Source organism: Triturus cristatus, chromosome 7, assembly GCF_964204655.1.
Source record: "Triturus cristatus chromosome 7, aTriCri1.1, whole genome shotgun sequence".
NCBI lineage: Eukaryota > Metazoa > Chordata > Amphibia > Caudata > Salamandridae > Triturus > Triturus cristatus.
This window is the reverse complement of record NC_140590.1, coordinates 663,243,961-663,260,184: the sequence shown is the minus strand read 5'-3', so window position 1 is coordinate 663,260,184 and position 16,224 is coordinate 663,243,961.

Sequence of the window (16,224 nt, the reverse complement as noted above, 5' to 3'; positions counted from 1 at the left end):
TGCCACAATCACAATATAAGGCCCAGTCACGGTATCAATAAATTATTCCCTTTCTCAACCCTTACCAGCTGGCTGCGAGCAGACATGCTTAACTTAGGGGACAGGTGTGTAAAGCATTTACAAACACCAACACATCAAATTAGTAAGAAACAAAACACAATAAAAATCTAACACCAATTTATAGACATAGGAAATATTTATAAGATTAAAATGGGACCTCTAAAGTTCTCCAAAGGTCTGGAACTTTTTGCAGGAGTTCTGAAGAGATGAGTCCTGAAGGTTATGAAAATGACTTTATTTCTGTAGCATCCCAGCGTGGAGCAGCATCTTCAACTCTGAGCTCTCCTTCAACTGTCCATAGATAGAATCCTCACAATTAGAATTCCAATAATAATTAAGCAACATGAAATCACTAGATCTGTACACATCTCTCCCCTATGCAATAAAACAACAAAGAAAACATGAAAACCAATAACGACAGGCGAAGACAAGAAAAATGCAATACAGCAAATTACATTTTTGCTTAAAGATTGAACATTCTATAAAGTATAATGGAAAGTACATTATAATAACAGGTTCAAATAATCATTGTGGTTTACATACTTTACAGATATTTCCCAAACTCCAAATGGATCCATCCTCTAATTGCACAACATCATCTTTTACTTCTTTAACACAAAAAGGTCCTACATACTTGCTCTCACCCTTCCAAACCCATTCATTCTTTTGAACAACAACCCAATCACCTGCTTGAACCCACAATTTTTTAACTCTTTTTCTTAAGTTGTAATTGGTCACCATTCTTTTCTGTTCCCTCTCCACTCTCTCTCTAAGTGAATTTCTATCAATCCAAATTTCCTCCTTCTTACACAACCATATGAGACACTCCTTCTTCCCAGGTTCTCTCCCTTTAAGACACACAAATAGAGACACTCCTGTGGTAGAATTTGAGGTAACCCTGTGTGTCCACATCATCTTTTCCAATTCTTGCTTCCAAGACACCCCATTGGCAAGGGACAACTGAATGTTGTCCATCACAGTCCGATTCACTAATACTTAGCCATTAGCCTGCGCTCTAAAAAGAGCCACTCTCTCATGAGAAATGCCCACCTTTTTAAGATAGTCTACCATTTCCTTAGAAATGAACTGTACGAATACAATGGAGGCTGGCAAACCTTCTTCGAGAAAAACTTTTTCTAAGCAACTTATAACATTAGAAGTGTTAATTTCACCCATTGTTTCCACAGTGAACCACTTAGAGTGGTAATCCACCAACACAAGAATAAACCTATTTCTGTGACACAATTTCGCTACTGGACCGATGAAATCAATAGCTATCAATCAATAGCTAACCTTTCCCATGGCCTCGATGGAAATTTACTACAGGCCAAAGGCGGTTCACGTAATATCTTAGACTTATCGCTATTAGCACAAAAATGAAAATTTTTTACTAAGTCCTCTACCCCACTGTCCATTTTAGGCCACCAAAATGATTCCCTGAGCCTGCGCTTTGACATGCTTCGCCCAGGATGTCCTTCATGGATAATGTCAAGGACAAGTCTACATTTCCCTTTAGGAGGGATAAATTGCCACCTCCATTTAACTTTACCATCACTTATACTCAACACGTCCCTTATCTTATGAAACTCACCTAACTCCTCATCCTTAGGGTCGTTACTTTCCCATCCCTGGATGATCTTTTGTTCAACTTTTAGTAATACTGAATCATTGTCTTTGGCATGTTCCCACTCTTCAGGAGATAAAGCCATTTCTCCTTTGACATCACTAACAATATCACTACAAATGTTTTCACAATCGTCTTCTAAAGGCATCCTTGAAAGATAATCAGCAACCACATTTCTCTTGCCCTTGACATACTTAACTACGAAATTAAATTCCATTACTGATAGCAACCATCTTGAAATCTATGGAGTCACGTTCCCTTCTGTTCCTCTCCCTCCCTTGAAAATAAATGTTAGGGGCTTCTGATCAGTACGAATTACAAACAATAAACCCCACAGATAAAATCTGAAGTGATTCATTCCCCAGAAGCAAGCCAAAGCTTCTCTTTCAATAACGGAGTATGACCTCTCAGCACCTTGTAATCTTCTGGATGCGAACCCCATAATCCGTTCTTCACCATTTAATGTTTGCGATAGCATGGCTCCAATACCCACCCCGCTAGCATCAGTGGTAAGGTAGGTTTTCCCATTAATCTCAAATCGCATCAGAAGTAGCTTTCTGGATGCAGTCAAATGCTCCTTTGTATCCATCATCCCACACAAACCGGAAATCTTTTTTCATTATAACTCTCAGAGGTTCAACAATCTCGGAAAAACCTCTCACATACTTAGCACAATATTTGGCCAAACCTAAAAAAGAGCGAAGTTCATCTTTGTTGGATGGTTCAGGTGCCATAATCACAGCTTTCACAATGTCCTTCTTAGGTCTTATACCTTTTGAGCTTATTTCATGCCCCAAATAGTTCACCATTTTTTTTAACTGGCACTTTTCTTTTTTAAGGTTAAATTATCCTTTCTAATCTTTCCATTACTTCCTCAAACAGACTATCATGATCATGTGTGTTCTTTCCAGCAATCAGAATATCGTCTTGGAAACACCGGACTCGCTTCATATCACCAAAGATATTCTCCATGGCTCTTGTTAAACGGCAGAGGCCAAGGCCAACCCAAAAGGCATCCTTTTATATCTGAATTCCCCCAGCGGTGTGGCAAATGAAGTAAGATGTTTAGATGAATCATGGAGTTTAATTTGGTGATACGCAGCAGACATATCTAACACTGTAAAAATACATGCATCACTCATGGTAGATAACATTTCCGCTAAATTTGGTAGAGGTTGTCTATCTATCCAAATATTCTTGTTCAAATCGCGTAAGTCTATGCAGAGATGGATCTTCCCACCCTCCTTGGGAGCTATAACAATGGGGGCTAGCCATTCAGATGTCTCGATAGGTTCAATAATATCTTGTTCCAATAGGCTATTGATCTCTTTACGTAAAGGTTCTAGCATTAAGTTAGGAACGTTTCTGACTTTATGTAAAACAGGCTTAGCGTCATATTTCAAAATTATTCTATGTGAAAATCCTTGTAATAGACCCAATTTGGAACTAAAAACATTTGGATATTCATCAAACAATTCATTCTGACCACCATCCACCTCTCGAACCTTCACTTTCTCCATTACCATGACTGGTTCTTTAGCATTGGGATCAATTATAATATTTAAATCTTTCTGGTGGCGCCAGCCTAAAAGGTGTGATGCAGAATTCGTTATGTAGACCCTTCCTTTAACTGCATCTCCTTTGAACCTTAATGTCATCCAACACATTCCTCTTCTTTCAGTCCTCTTCCCAGCATAACCTACAGCAGAAATATCAGAATTATGTAAGAATGGACCACCAGTATTAGCATTCGGCCAACTTTTTAAAAATGATTCATGAGGGATAAGAGTATATAAGCTTCAGGAATCTGCTAAAACTTGTATCTTCTTGTCATCGAAAGATATACTACAATGTGGTTTCTCTAACTTATCCGTACTTTCTAATTTTACATCTTGGTCAGCTCCTGAATTATTCACATTGACCGCATCTGAATCTTTTTGCTCATCATCAATCGCAAGAATGATTTCTTCAACGTACTCACAAACATCTTTAATTTCATGCACTTTGTTTTTTTCAAACATTCTAGTTCAACACATCTTGGCAAAATGCCATCTCCTCCCACAGCTCCTGCAAAGAACACCTCTAGCCATACATCTCAAACTGGATGCAATATACCCAAGAGAACAACAGCGAAAACATTTAACATCTCTAGCAGAAAAATATTTTGTTTCAAATAGCGGTTTTGTATATTTTGTACACGGACTATTATCTCTGGTAGGAATATGTTTTTTCTCACCTTGTACCAGAACAAACTTGTACCAGAACAAACAGTAGCTTTCTTTTCACATTTACTCTCTACTACTTCTATCTTATTTTGTTTGTCTCCTTTAGGACTTTCTATTTCTTTCAGCCACATTACAGTGTATTCCATCCCCTTGGCAATCTGGATACATTCCTCTAAAGTGTACTCTTTCATTAATAACTTCTCTTTTATTCTTTTGTTTATCGTGCAACAAACTATATGATCTCTTATGAGTGAATCATTCAATTGTTCAAATTTGCACGTAATTGCCAAACCCCTTAAGGTAGAGACATATGAAGTAATTGCCTCATCATTCCATTTCTGCTAAAGAATTTGTGACGCTCTAATAATACGTTAGTTTTAGGCGTAAAATGCATTTCCAGCATTTGGAGGGACATGTCGTATATGTTATTAGGTCGGCCGTCACCAATTCCTAAAGGTATCTCAGATATTTCCTCATAAACACTTCTACCCTCAACTCCCAAATGGTGTAAAAGTATAGCCTGGCGTCTAATAGGCCCATATTTATCACCCCCAATAGCTAATAAATAAGTTATAAACATTTTTTTCCATTGTTTCCAGGGAATGATATGCTCTCCAGGTGTAGACAGGAAAGGAGGTGGAGAAGACATTGCTTGATCAGACATGGTACCTGAAATCAAAATTTTAAATAACAATTTAATATAATAAATTAAAATAAAGAACTAAAATAATTAATAATTATCAAGTTCTAAATTCAGATCCCTTCCTTCTATCTCGTACTCTTTCTCCTTGGTTGGCTTGACGTCGAAGTCCTTCCTTTAGCTTTAGTGTTGCCTGTAGGATGTCGTTCTTCATTTCTTTCAAAGCATTAAAATGAGAATGTAGGCGCTGAAGAAATGATTCAAACGTGCACGAAGGTAACGATCGTCTAGCTTTCCAACTTTGGTATAATGTTCTAACATTTTTTCAGCCTATGTAAAATCCTGTCGATGTTCGTTTAAAATGGTGCAGTGAGTACTACACGATGAAATTCATCATATAATTTTCTTTTTTGGAGCGCTTGCGACACCATGTGGTCAATACATATTATTGCCGGCTTATAATCGAGATAAGTGTCTTGGAAAGGCGGCACACTTGCGTGGTCATAGAAATCAATTTTTGGACATGGTAAACACAGACAGACAGTCACGAGATGGACACGAGGCGCACAAAGTAGCCTTTTTTAAATGAAGGAATTCACGAGGCCACTCATGAGATAAGCGCGAGGCCTGTATCTCAGCAGTGTGCAATCCAGCGATGAACTCGTTGCTAGGCAACATAACAAGTACGGAGATTTCATAGAATTTCTTCTTTTAATAGTATATCATATTTTAAAACAAAATCAATTAATTAAATAACATGCCGTATCAAAATGTCATTAAGCACTCACTGCCAATAGATATTTTTTCTGTTGAATCCCAATTTTCTTTTACTTCTTCTTTGTCTTGATATTCCTTAACATCACTAGAATTATATTGCAGGGGTGGGATGCTCGTACCTGTCCCCTGCACAGGTCACCAACTTGTTGCCATGAAAAGATGAGTCGTGAAGGTTATGAACATGACTTTATTTCCGTAGCATCCCAGCGTGGAGCAGCATCTACAACTCTGAGCTCTCCTTCAACTGTCCATAGATAGAATCCTCACAATAAAAATTCCAATAATAACTAAGCAACATGACATCACTAGATCTGTACAAGTTCCTTCTGGGGTTCCAACATGTCCAAAACACCAATCCAAGTGTTCAGATGGTCTGAGTTGTTTCTTGAGATACTGGAACTATGTTCCCCATGATTAACCTGGCTTAAAGGTCCACTGGACACTGTCCAGCTATTTTCTTCATGGCTGAGATGGTGCATGTGGAGCTCTTTTAACCTTCAACTTCTAAAACAAGGCAAAGTCCTTTTTAGGCTAAAGACCAAAGTGTGCAGAAGGTGCAGTCCTTGTGAGTGCAGTCCTTTCTTGTGCAGTCCAAGAGTCCAGCAAGGTAGTCCTTCTTCTTGTAGTTGCAAGGCAGGGATCTAAGTTGCTGGGCAGCTCTCCCATATTTATCCCATGTTATTGCGTGACAAGAAGGGAGGCCCTCCTGATCAATAGGGTGCACGGTGCCTCCCTCAGGTGGGACAGCTTCCTCCAGAGTGTGGCATGTTTTTGTCCCAGAAAGCATTATTCTTTGAAATCCAGAATGGTGAAACTCTCTTCTGGAGGTTAAGACCTGGCTAAGCCATCCCACTAACGTGGCTAAGTTTTCCTAACACTTCCCTTTCCAGCTCCTCTGCTAATTCAAATAATGGGGCTCCTGTCTGGCTCGGGTGCAGGATGTGGGGGTGAGTCTCTGTCCTGTCCTAACTGTCATTCCCTCTTCGAAGACCAGTTTGGCTACTCCAGCCCTAGCCTGCCTTTTGCTCTGCAGCTGCAGACCTCCTTCCATCAGATGCCCCTTGTCTCTGTGCAAACCACTTCAAGCCTCATCAGAGCAGTTTAGCTCAGCCTGTCAAAGGCTGGCCAACCAGGAGAGACTGCTGGAAGGCTGGATTTTGGCTCATCAGAAAAGCAAGTTCTTTAACTTCTATTCTGTGATAGTTATAATAAATCTAACCTTGGCATATTAATTTTAACTCTGCATTTCCCCTGCACTGCAAGAGGGTCCCTTTGAGGCCTGGAGGGAGGGGGGTTGCCACATGATCTCTCACCTGTTTGACAGATGTGAACTCCTTACTTTTCAGGAATGCAGGAAGCAATTTGCACTGACTGCTAAAGAAGAATATCACTACCTGCAGCTGAAACACTAGGAGCAGCAGCCCCTGGTGCGGCTGGCCACCACCAGGGAGTTGCTCCCCATAGAGAAGTTCGCTCAGTCTGGGTCCTCGTCCAAAGGCTGTATCTCCTATTTATATGCTCTCTTACAAGCGATGAGTCCCAGATCGACCCGCGTTACAAACGCTTTTGGGACTCACTCATGACTATCCCCTTAGAAGACAAGCACTGGGAACATCTAGGTAGGGATATAGTGAAATTCAACCTCTCCATGCACCTCAGGGAAGCACACTACAAAATTATGTATGATTGGGACCTGTACCCCCAGAAACTGCACACGATTTGTCCCTGTTCGTCAGACAGGTGCTGGAGGGGTTGTGGGATGTTAGGCGATTTTAGACATATATGGTGGGATTTCCCCTCCATACACTCATTTTGGAAGGAAATGTTATCCCAATTTAAACTGATTCTACGCTGTCCTATTCCCGAATCCATGGAACAGGTCCTGTTGGTGGTTCGAGATCCCAATTAGAAATGCCAAAAACAGGGTGACAAATCTGTGATGTGGCTCTGCTTGGTAGCAGCCAAAATGGCAATTGCCGCTGCGTGGAAAAAACTAAAGGCTCCATCATTTACCCAATGGCATGCACGATTGTGGAGAGCTTTAGCGCTGCAACGCAAGGCTGATGTAGTTGATGACACTAGAAAATGTTTTGACTACATTTGGTCTCTGCTGGTAAGCTACTTATCTGAGGGACTCCCTTTGCTGGCATGCAGCCCACGGCTTAGGGTCCTCATTATGTTCCTTATCTAATCACATCACAGTGACAGGTTCACGGATCGGGGCGGGGCGCACCTGAATGTCGACCCCCGTAGTCCACTCCGCACACTTTCTTTATTGTATTTGGCACCATGACATCACAGTTTTGTTTGTTTTTTAGGTATAATGAAGTTTCCTTTCTTTGTTACTCTCTTGGGAGGGTAGATGGAAGCTCAAACCAAGCGCTATGTGAGGTATGGATGATGAATTGAATAGGCTGGAAGCATTAGGTGGGTTGAGAACTCTTTAATGAAGAGAGTAATCTTGAGACCTCATCCTCCAGCAACGCCAGTACAACTGACAATCCCTTCAACCCATAACATTCTTAACACCAAAGATTCTTTAACAGAACACCCACAGCAGCTGACATCATCATCTTGGCATGGATGCTCAGCACAATTAATTAAGAACACTACATTACCTTCCCCTTTTCATCAATCAAACTAAAACAAATAAAAACAAGTATATGCACCAACACATCAATCTTGCAAACGAAGAGGAACACTCTTTACTCTGATTGGTCTCGTACCTAGAGAATGTGAAAGGTTATTAGGATTCTCAGGAACAGCACTCTGACCACATATAGCGGGACACTTCACAATCCTATTGAGGTTCCAGACTCTGTGATCCTGTGTCCTCACTGCATTGCCCAGAAGCTTGTTAACCCTGATTTTCTCTGCCTTATTTTTACACTGTTCCACACAAGGCACTTCAAGCTCTTCAAAGGGTGTGCGCCCGAACGTAAATCCAAAGTATTCATCTGTAAAATGTTTTCGCTGTGGAAACACAGGACATTTGGCCAATTCCAAAGACTGTCCTGGGTGGAAAGCTATTTGCTCTGTTTGTAAAAGGAAAGGTCATTTTTCAAAATGTTGTAGATCCAATAGGAACCAAAAGAGTGTGAGGGAAGTTGATCTCTATGAACAAGACGGGGAAGATGTAATAGTTTCTCAGATTTGTTGCCAGGTGAAGGATGGTCCTATGGAAGATGTGTTAATTAATGACAAGTGTGTTAAGATGTTGTTCGACTCTGGAGCTAAGATCACTTTGATTCCAAAAGACTTTTATGAGAAATATTTACTCACAAAAGTAAAGTTATTCAAACCGGATATTGTGCCAAGAGGTTATGGGGGACAAATAATAAATCTCTTAGGATATTTTGAAGGAACAATTGATTACAAAAGTAGGCTCACTGCAGGCAAGATTTATGTTTCCATGAAAGGAGATTCTTTGATAAGTTGGTCTCATCAAAGGGATCTTGGGGTTTATCTAGATCCTAATCAAACACCGTCAGTGTGTCTGAGAGATCTCTCGACTATAGCCTCAATCTCTGACCGCAACAATTGGATCAATAAGTTCCCACATGTTTTTGATAAAAAACTTGGTTGTTTAAAAAAGTACCAACTCCTTATTAAGTTAAAAGACAATTCTGTCCCTGTAGTGGCCAAAGTCAGAAATGTTCCCATGTTGGTCAGAGACAAAATGAAAGAAGAATTGAACAAGCTACTGGTTAATGGTGTCATCAAAGAGGTAGAAGCTACGGAGTGGGTCTCTCCGGTTGTGATGGCTCGAAAATCCAATGGTGAGGCCAGGCTCTGCATTGACTTGAGGGAATTGAACAAGGCAGTGGTAGTGGATCACTATCCTCTCCCAAACATAACAGAGATGTTATCCTCGTTAGGTAGTGCCACGCATTTCTCTACATTAGACTTGTCTTCTGCCTACCACCAGGTTAGGCTACACCCCTCCTGCCAAGAATTGACCACTTTCATAACACCTTTTGGAACGTACAAATTTCTTAGGATGCCGTTTGGTCTGATATCTGCTGCATCCGTGTTCCAAAGGGTCATGGAAAACATATTAGACGGGATAGGTGGGGTCAAAGTCTACCAAGATGACGTTCTTGTGTACGGTTGTAGCTTGCAAGAGCATGATGAGAGGATGGGTCTTATACTTTCTAGGTTGCAAGACCATGGCCTTACTCTTAGATTGGATAAATGTAAATTTGATGTTAAGGAGATTGAGTATCTGGGCCATTCAATCTCTGGCTCTGGGATCAAACCCAAGCCTGCCTTGGTTGAAGCCATTTCCAACCTCAATTACCCGGCAAGCAAGGCTCCGCTCTCACAGCATGGTCAAAGCAACACCTTTACATCCAGTGGACGGGCTCCCACGAAGCGCAGACAAAGTCAACGGTAAGGAGCGTGTGGCAGAATGCTCAAATAGATGAGTTGAGGTCTCTTCCAGTTTCCACTCGTCGCCAAAATGAGGTATGGATGATGAATTGAATAGGCTGGAAGCATTAGGTGGGTTGAGAACTCTTTAATGAAGAGAGTAATCTTGAGACCTCATCCTCCAGCAACGCCAGTACAACTGACAATCCCTTCAACCCATAACATTCTTAACACCAAAGATTCTTTAACAGAACACCCACAGCAGCTGACATCATCATCTTGGCATGGATGCTCAGCACAATTAATTAAGAACACTACACTATGTTATAAGGATGCTGTTTTCTATTTCATAGTACATTTGCCACGGACTTTGTGGAAAAGCTGTGACCTTCATGAGCAAACTGTACATCGGGCTGAATGTTCTTGTGACTGATATTGCCTATGTAATGCTTTTTGTCGCACTCTCTGGAGGAACAAAAGGGGGCGGTGATGGACGGAGCATCAGAACCAATCAAACACTCACACCCAGTCAACAGATCTGGGTTTGATCTATCACCGTTCTTTAGCCCACTCTGCCACCCCAGTTCAGACATGGCCATATGCAAATCAGTCTGACCCTGTGCCTCATGGGAACAGTCCAGCCCGAACTGCCAAGCTGAAGGAAACAAAACATTTCAATAAACAGATTTTGGAATAAAATGCCAGACATTAAAAATACAGACATCATTAAAATAAATATAAAATAGTTAGACAAACTTTAAACCATAGTTTGTTGTTACACAACTAAACCAGAAAAAATGAAGAAAAGAAATTAAATCAATTATTAATAAAAGGGAACATTTTAGAAGCTCTACAGCCAACAAGACCAAAAAGAAAAGAAAAGTTGGAATTATAGTATGTAAATGGTTAAACATGTATATAGAAATATTAATAACTGAAAACTAATAATTTACAAAATAATGTGTTTTTACAATTATTATAAGACACAGATTCCAAATGTCAAAAACTGCAATGTCTATATACCATTCCAGAAATGAAACCCATTTTAAGGTATATGGGCTACATTTGTGGTAAAGAAAGTAGCACTAATGAAAGTATAGATTGGAAATGTACTTAATATTACTTCAATGGCTGTTATGGCAGAGCAACCACAGTAAATGAAACAGTAGCAAATGTAAGAGAACAGAGCCAGTCCCTCAATATTACCGAGGTGCAAGTCAGAAACATGCTTCAAGATCAATGGGAAGACAGTACAAGTTCCCCTGATCATGCAGGAGCAATATTAAAAGACATAGGGGCATATGCATTAACATTGCGTTTTGCGATTACCAAATTGCGAATTTTACCAAATCGCAATTTGCGTATCGCAAAACAGAATGCATGAAAAAAATCGTGAATTAATTGTGATTCGGTAATATTCGCAATCGCTATTTGCGATCCTGAAATACCGACTCGCAAAGTTTGTGAAAACGCTATTAGCGATTCGCAAATTGCGATTCCCATAATAATATGTAGCATCATTATGTCAAAATCAGGAAGTGACCACACCCATGCTGTTACCTGTTTGCTGAGAGTGAGTAGGAGGAAGCAGACTGTTTGAGGACTGCAAATGTGAAAAGTTTGGGACTTTTAAACTAGTTAAGTCAGCAGCATGGCTTCAGAAACACCACAGGAGAGAAAAAGTTAAAATGATATTCAGTGAAAAGGAGTTGGAGATACTAATAGAAGAAGTGGTGAGGAGCCATGATACATTTTTTGGAAAACAGTCACTGCAGGTCCTAGAGTCTGAAAAAACAAAATTGTGTATGGGAATGCAAAGAAAAAGAAATGCAGTGGGAGTTGCTCAGCGCAGCATAGCCGATTTGCGCAAAAGGTGGTATGCCCTGCATTGTTGTGCCAAAGAAAGGGTTGCAGAAAGGCTTGCTGAAGCCCAAAAAACTTGAGACGGCCCATCAACCCAAACAACACCCACAGCCATGGAGAACCTTGTGGAGCCCACCCTGCAGCCGGAGGCAGTTGTTGGAGTAACCACAATAGATTCCTCAGCACCACCCAGTACCTCCCAAGGTAAGATGAATGCCAATTTACATCCACATTTCTGTGTTAGCAAACAAAAAGCAATAGTCGTATCTAGTATTCCAGACCATGTTTTACTTTTAACACACAAATGCATTATGGGAATTGCAGTCAGCAAAACCACAAGGGAAGGCTGGTGGGTAGTTAAAATCTATTGTGACAGGCAAGTCAGTCTCCACACACAGTGTGTTTCAAAATAACTTTATTGAACAAAACAATGTATAAAAGTGAAAATATGTCCAAATATGCTACCTAATCATGCACTGTTCAACATCACAGATGCACATGAACAGAGGACAGTGATGGACATGCACCACCAGAGAGTGAGTCTCAGTCAGGAGAAGACATAGCAGTCTCACCAGCACTCACAACACCTGCTCCAAAAAAACGAAGGATCACAGTGGCACCATTGCCTGCACTTGAAACAGGGGATAAGGGACAACCTGAGCCTACAACAGCACAGCCTGTGAATATATCCACATCAAGACCACGTGTACAGCTGCAACATAGGAACATGAGATTCAGGAGAAGCAGGGCAGCTGCAATGTTGAGAGCTGCTGAAGGGGAGAGTCCACATCCTACGATGGTCTAGAGAGTGCCATGTTAAGGGTATAGCGCCTGCAAGTGAAACACATGCGGTCAATGCAGGCAAACCTTTCCACTCTTGCATGCAAATGGGGGACATGAGTGACAGTATCAGGCATCTAACAACAGCTATGCAGGAAGGTCGCAGGGAAACCAATGAACAATTTGGTGAGATGACTGTAGCACTCAGGTACCTATGCAAAGTTTTGAAAGATGATCAGGTGTCCCATCGCAAGAGACACCACCAATTTCTTGGATGCTTGGATGGGTACACTAGGGCTATCAACCGGCTTAGCACTACAACTGCACAACTATCCCGACGTGCAATAGGCATGCACTTGGAAATGAGCCATTGCTGCGGAGATGTTGTCAGGGGACTGATCCAAGTCACAAATGCTGTGGAGCATATGCAGACTGTTGTATCTAAGGTTCTTGCTGCTTAGCCAGTATGTTTGTGTATGTGAATGGAATGATGGAATGCCTGAGGATCTTACGGAATGTTGGTGTGCCTGGCTGACTGGGAGGTATGACAGTTGGAGAGAGGGGCTGAGCAGCAGAGATGCAGTTCCTGGTGGGACCATATACCAACCTGATCTAACTCATCTACTATGTAACTACCATCTTATAATCAACTAATAAACATCTACTTGGATCTACCTCATCGACCACTTATTTTCATTGCAACACAGACCAATGCTGTTGCTGCCCGGAGGGGGGGGGGATAGTGAAGAGGCCACCAGCCACAGTAGCAGCTTGGCACCAGTGACGGAATGCAAGAGGCGCAGCACGCGTAACACACCAGGATCAGAGAGCTCGCAAAGGGATGTGTCTGAGCACCCAGAATGGGCAATGGGAGTGTGAGGACGCAGGAAATAGTGTGGCCATGTCCACAGGAATCGTTTTTGGTGAAGCAACCAGAAACTACATTTGTTTGGACTGATGTAAAGTACCATAACATACCATTGTGTCAACACATCTTTATTTTCAGGCTTCGCAAGTGTGCAATAACACTACTGTTTATGTTGGGTTGAATAAATCTAATTGTCAAAGTAACAGTGCTGTGTTTGATTTGACAAATACCCATATCTAAAATAATTATGGGTAATTTCTGTATGTTGCTGTCTCCCTTCAGCTGCACTCACTGCACGTCCTGCTTGTTGTTGGTGTATGTTCTGCTCATCCTCATCTGGGTCACTATTCGATGTTTCAAGTGGTACGTCTCTGGCAGTTGCTATGTTATGCAACATGGCACATGTGGCAGCTATTTTACAGCAGATGTCTGGCCTGTACTGCAAAGCACCGCCTGTTTTATGTATGTAGCAAAATTTACTTTTCAGCAGTCCAAAGGTCCTCTCAATCACATTGTACTCTGTCCTGTGTGCTGCATTGAACTGGTGTTCACTTGGTGTGCTTGGATTCAGGCATGGTGTCAAGATGAATGGGCGCACAGCATATGCGCTGTCACCTATGGAGAAACAGCCAATATATTAGTCACTGTTATGTTTCACAGGAAAATGAAAATCTGCATAAGAGAGTGACATGTGTTTACCAAGCAGGAATCCTTTTCCAAATTCACCCCCAAAAAGACGTGTAGGTATGCCTCTGTGCCTAAAGATATTGGAATCATGCGTACTCCCTAGGTCTCTTGCCACTATGTTTGTGATGATATACTTCGCATTGCATATCACTTGTATGTTCAGTGAATTATATAACTTCCTATTCCTGAAGATATACTCATTCTCTAAGGGTAGACATATGGATACATGTGTCCCATCTATGCAACCAATTACATGGGGGATGTTGGCTGTCAGTTAAAAGTCCATTTTAGTTTCAAGCAATTCCTGTGGGCTAGTTGGGAATCTGATATGTTGGTGCATCCTCAGCAACAAAGTGTCCAGGTACGCGTTGAAGAAACGAGATAATGAACTTTTGGAAACACCGCCAGCCTTAGCTATTACCCCCTGGAGGGCTACCAGACGCTAGGGGGTGCAGGGAACACAATACCTGCACATGGGTGAGGATGGCATATGTCCTGCGAGATTGACGCTGCAGTAGTGGGTCTAATTCTGCAATTAGATCATGTATCATTGCTGCATTTAATCTATACTTCTCATAGATTTCCTCCTCTGTCTGCCCCAACAGAGTAACGCGCACTCTGAAAATGCACTCCTGTATCCTCCTTCTCCTCTGTGCTGCTGCTCTCGCGTTGACGTAGAGCGCTGCCATTGTGAAACATTCTGAGGCCTTCTGGGCCTGTTTAAATACATTTCCAACTGTTTCCCACCTAATTTGGTTATTTTCACACGGTTACCACCCACTTTGATTTGGTGGTATTTAGCGAATGCAAAATTGTGATTTCTTTTTTATTCGCAATTTGCGATTCTTCACGCATAGCTTTGCGACTCCTCAATTGTGATTTGCAAATAAGGATTTACAGTTTTGGAAATCGCAAAATAGGTAATCCAAAAAAATTGCAAATACCTGGGAAAATCTGCCATTTTGCTTGATGCATTGCTTATTGCTAGGCTTTCCTATTTTCAGTTTTTATTTTTGGTAAATTCTGGTGGGGTTTGTTCAGTTTTTTCAATACCTCAGAAAAACAGTGATTATCAGTGGTTACACATTTTCGCGTTGTTAAAAACAACAGAACCAGTGTTTTTCCGGTGTTTATGGAATTTTAATTTAATTTAAATGATTGTTCGCCTTCTGCACTGATAGTGCACGTGTATAGATAGCGTGTACACAGGGTAAAGGAGGTCTAAATACATTTTTACTGCACCAGAATGGACTACAAAGTCAATGGCATTCCTCATTATCTCTAAAGATTGTAAAGATGCTTTCAGCATACCATCTAGCAAGTGACAAGGATCTCTGTCAGGGAAGCACTTCAGCTCAGGTATCGATTTTGAGGACATCATACAACTTTTTTATATACGTAGCTGAATTACTGCAAATATAAACAATATCATTCCAATCTTTATTGAACTTGGTAGGAACTTTATTCCGCAGCATTCCATGTGACACTGCGTTCCATGTTTACCAAACATCTGGTGTCATGTTTTCACCACTATCTTCAGATGCTTGGTGACAATATTCTTTTCACAAATACCTGTCACTACATCTTGCATTGAATGTTTAACCCCTTCGGTGCGCATGACGGAATGATTCCGTCATGAGCACCGGTGCTCCTGTGCTCATGACAGAACCATTCCGTCATGAGGACAGGGGCACGAAATACCTCTGCTGTAAACTGCAGAGGAATTTCCATTTTATTTGGGGCTTCGGGAGGTGGGGAAGAGCTTCCCCAACCTCCCAAGGCCCTTCCCTGGTTTTCAGTGTAATGATGATCGCGAGCATGGCGCACTGTCGTCATTACACTGAAAACAAAACTGAAACTTAGTTTCAGTTTCAGTGTTTCAGTGCTCGTGGGGCTATCTCAGCCCCCGAGCACCGAAACACTTGGGAGAGGTATCGTTTGAAAGGGGAGAATCCCCCCTTTCCAATGGTACCGTTCCCTAGTGGATCCCTGCACACCTACGACTGACCCAGGACCATCTCACCTTCAGGACACACCTCAAGACCTGGCTATTCGGGCAGTAGCGACACCCCCCCTCCCTCCAGTGCCTTGAGACCCTCACGGGTGAGTAGCGCGCTCTATAAATGTACTGATTGATTGATTGATTGATTGATTGATTGATTAAACAACAAAACTCAAGCAGAGTAATATTAGCCCAGTCTTTCTTGATGCTACCTTGTATAACAAAGTTACATTGTATTGGCCTCTTCAGGGAGAAATAAAAATGACTCTTTCACTCATCTTTTCCCTTCTTTGAATGGCACTTAGTTTGTGGTTGCAAAGGTGTTTT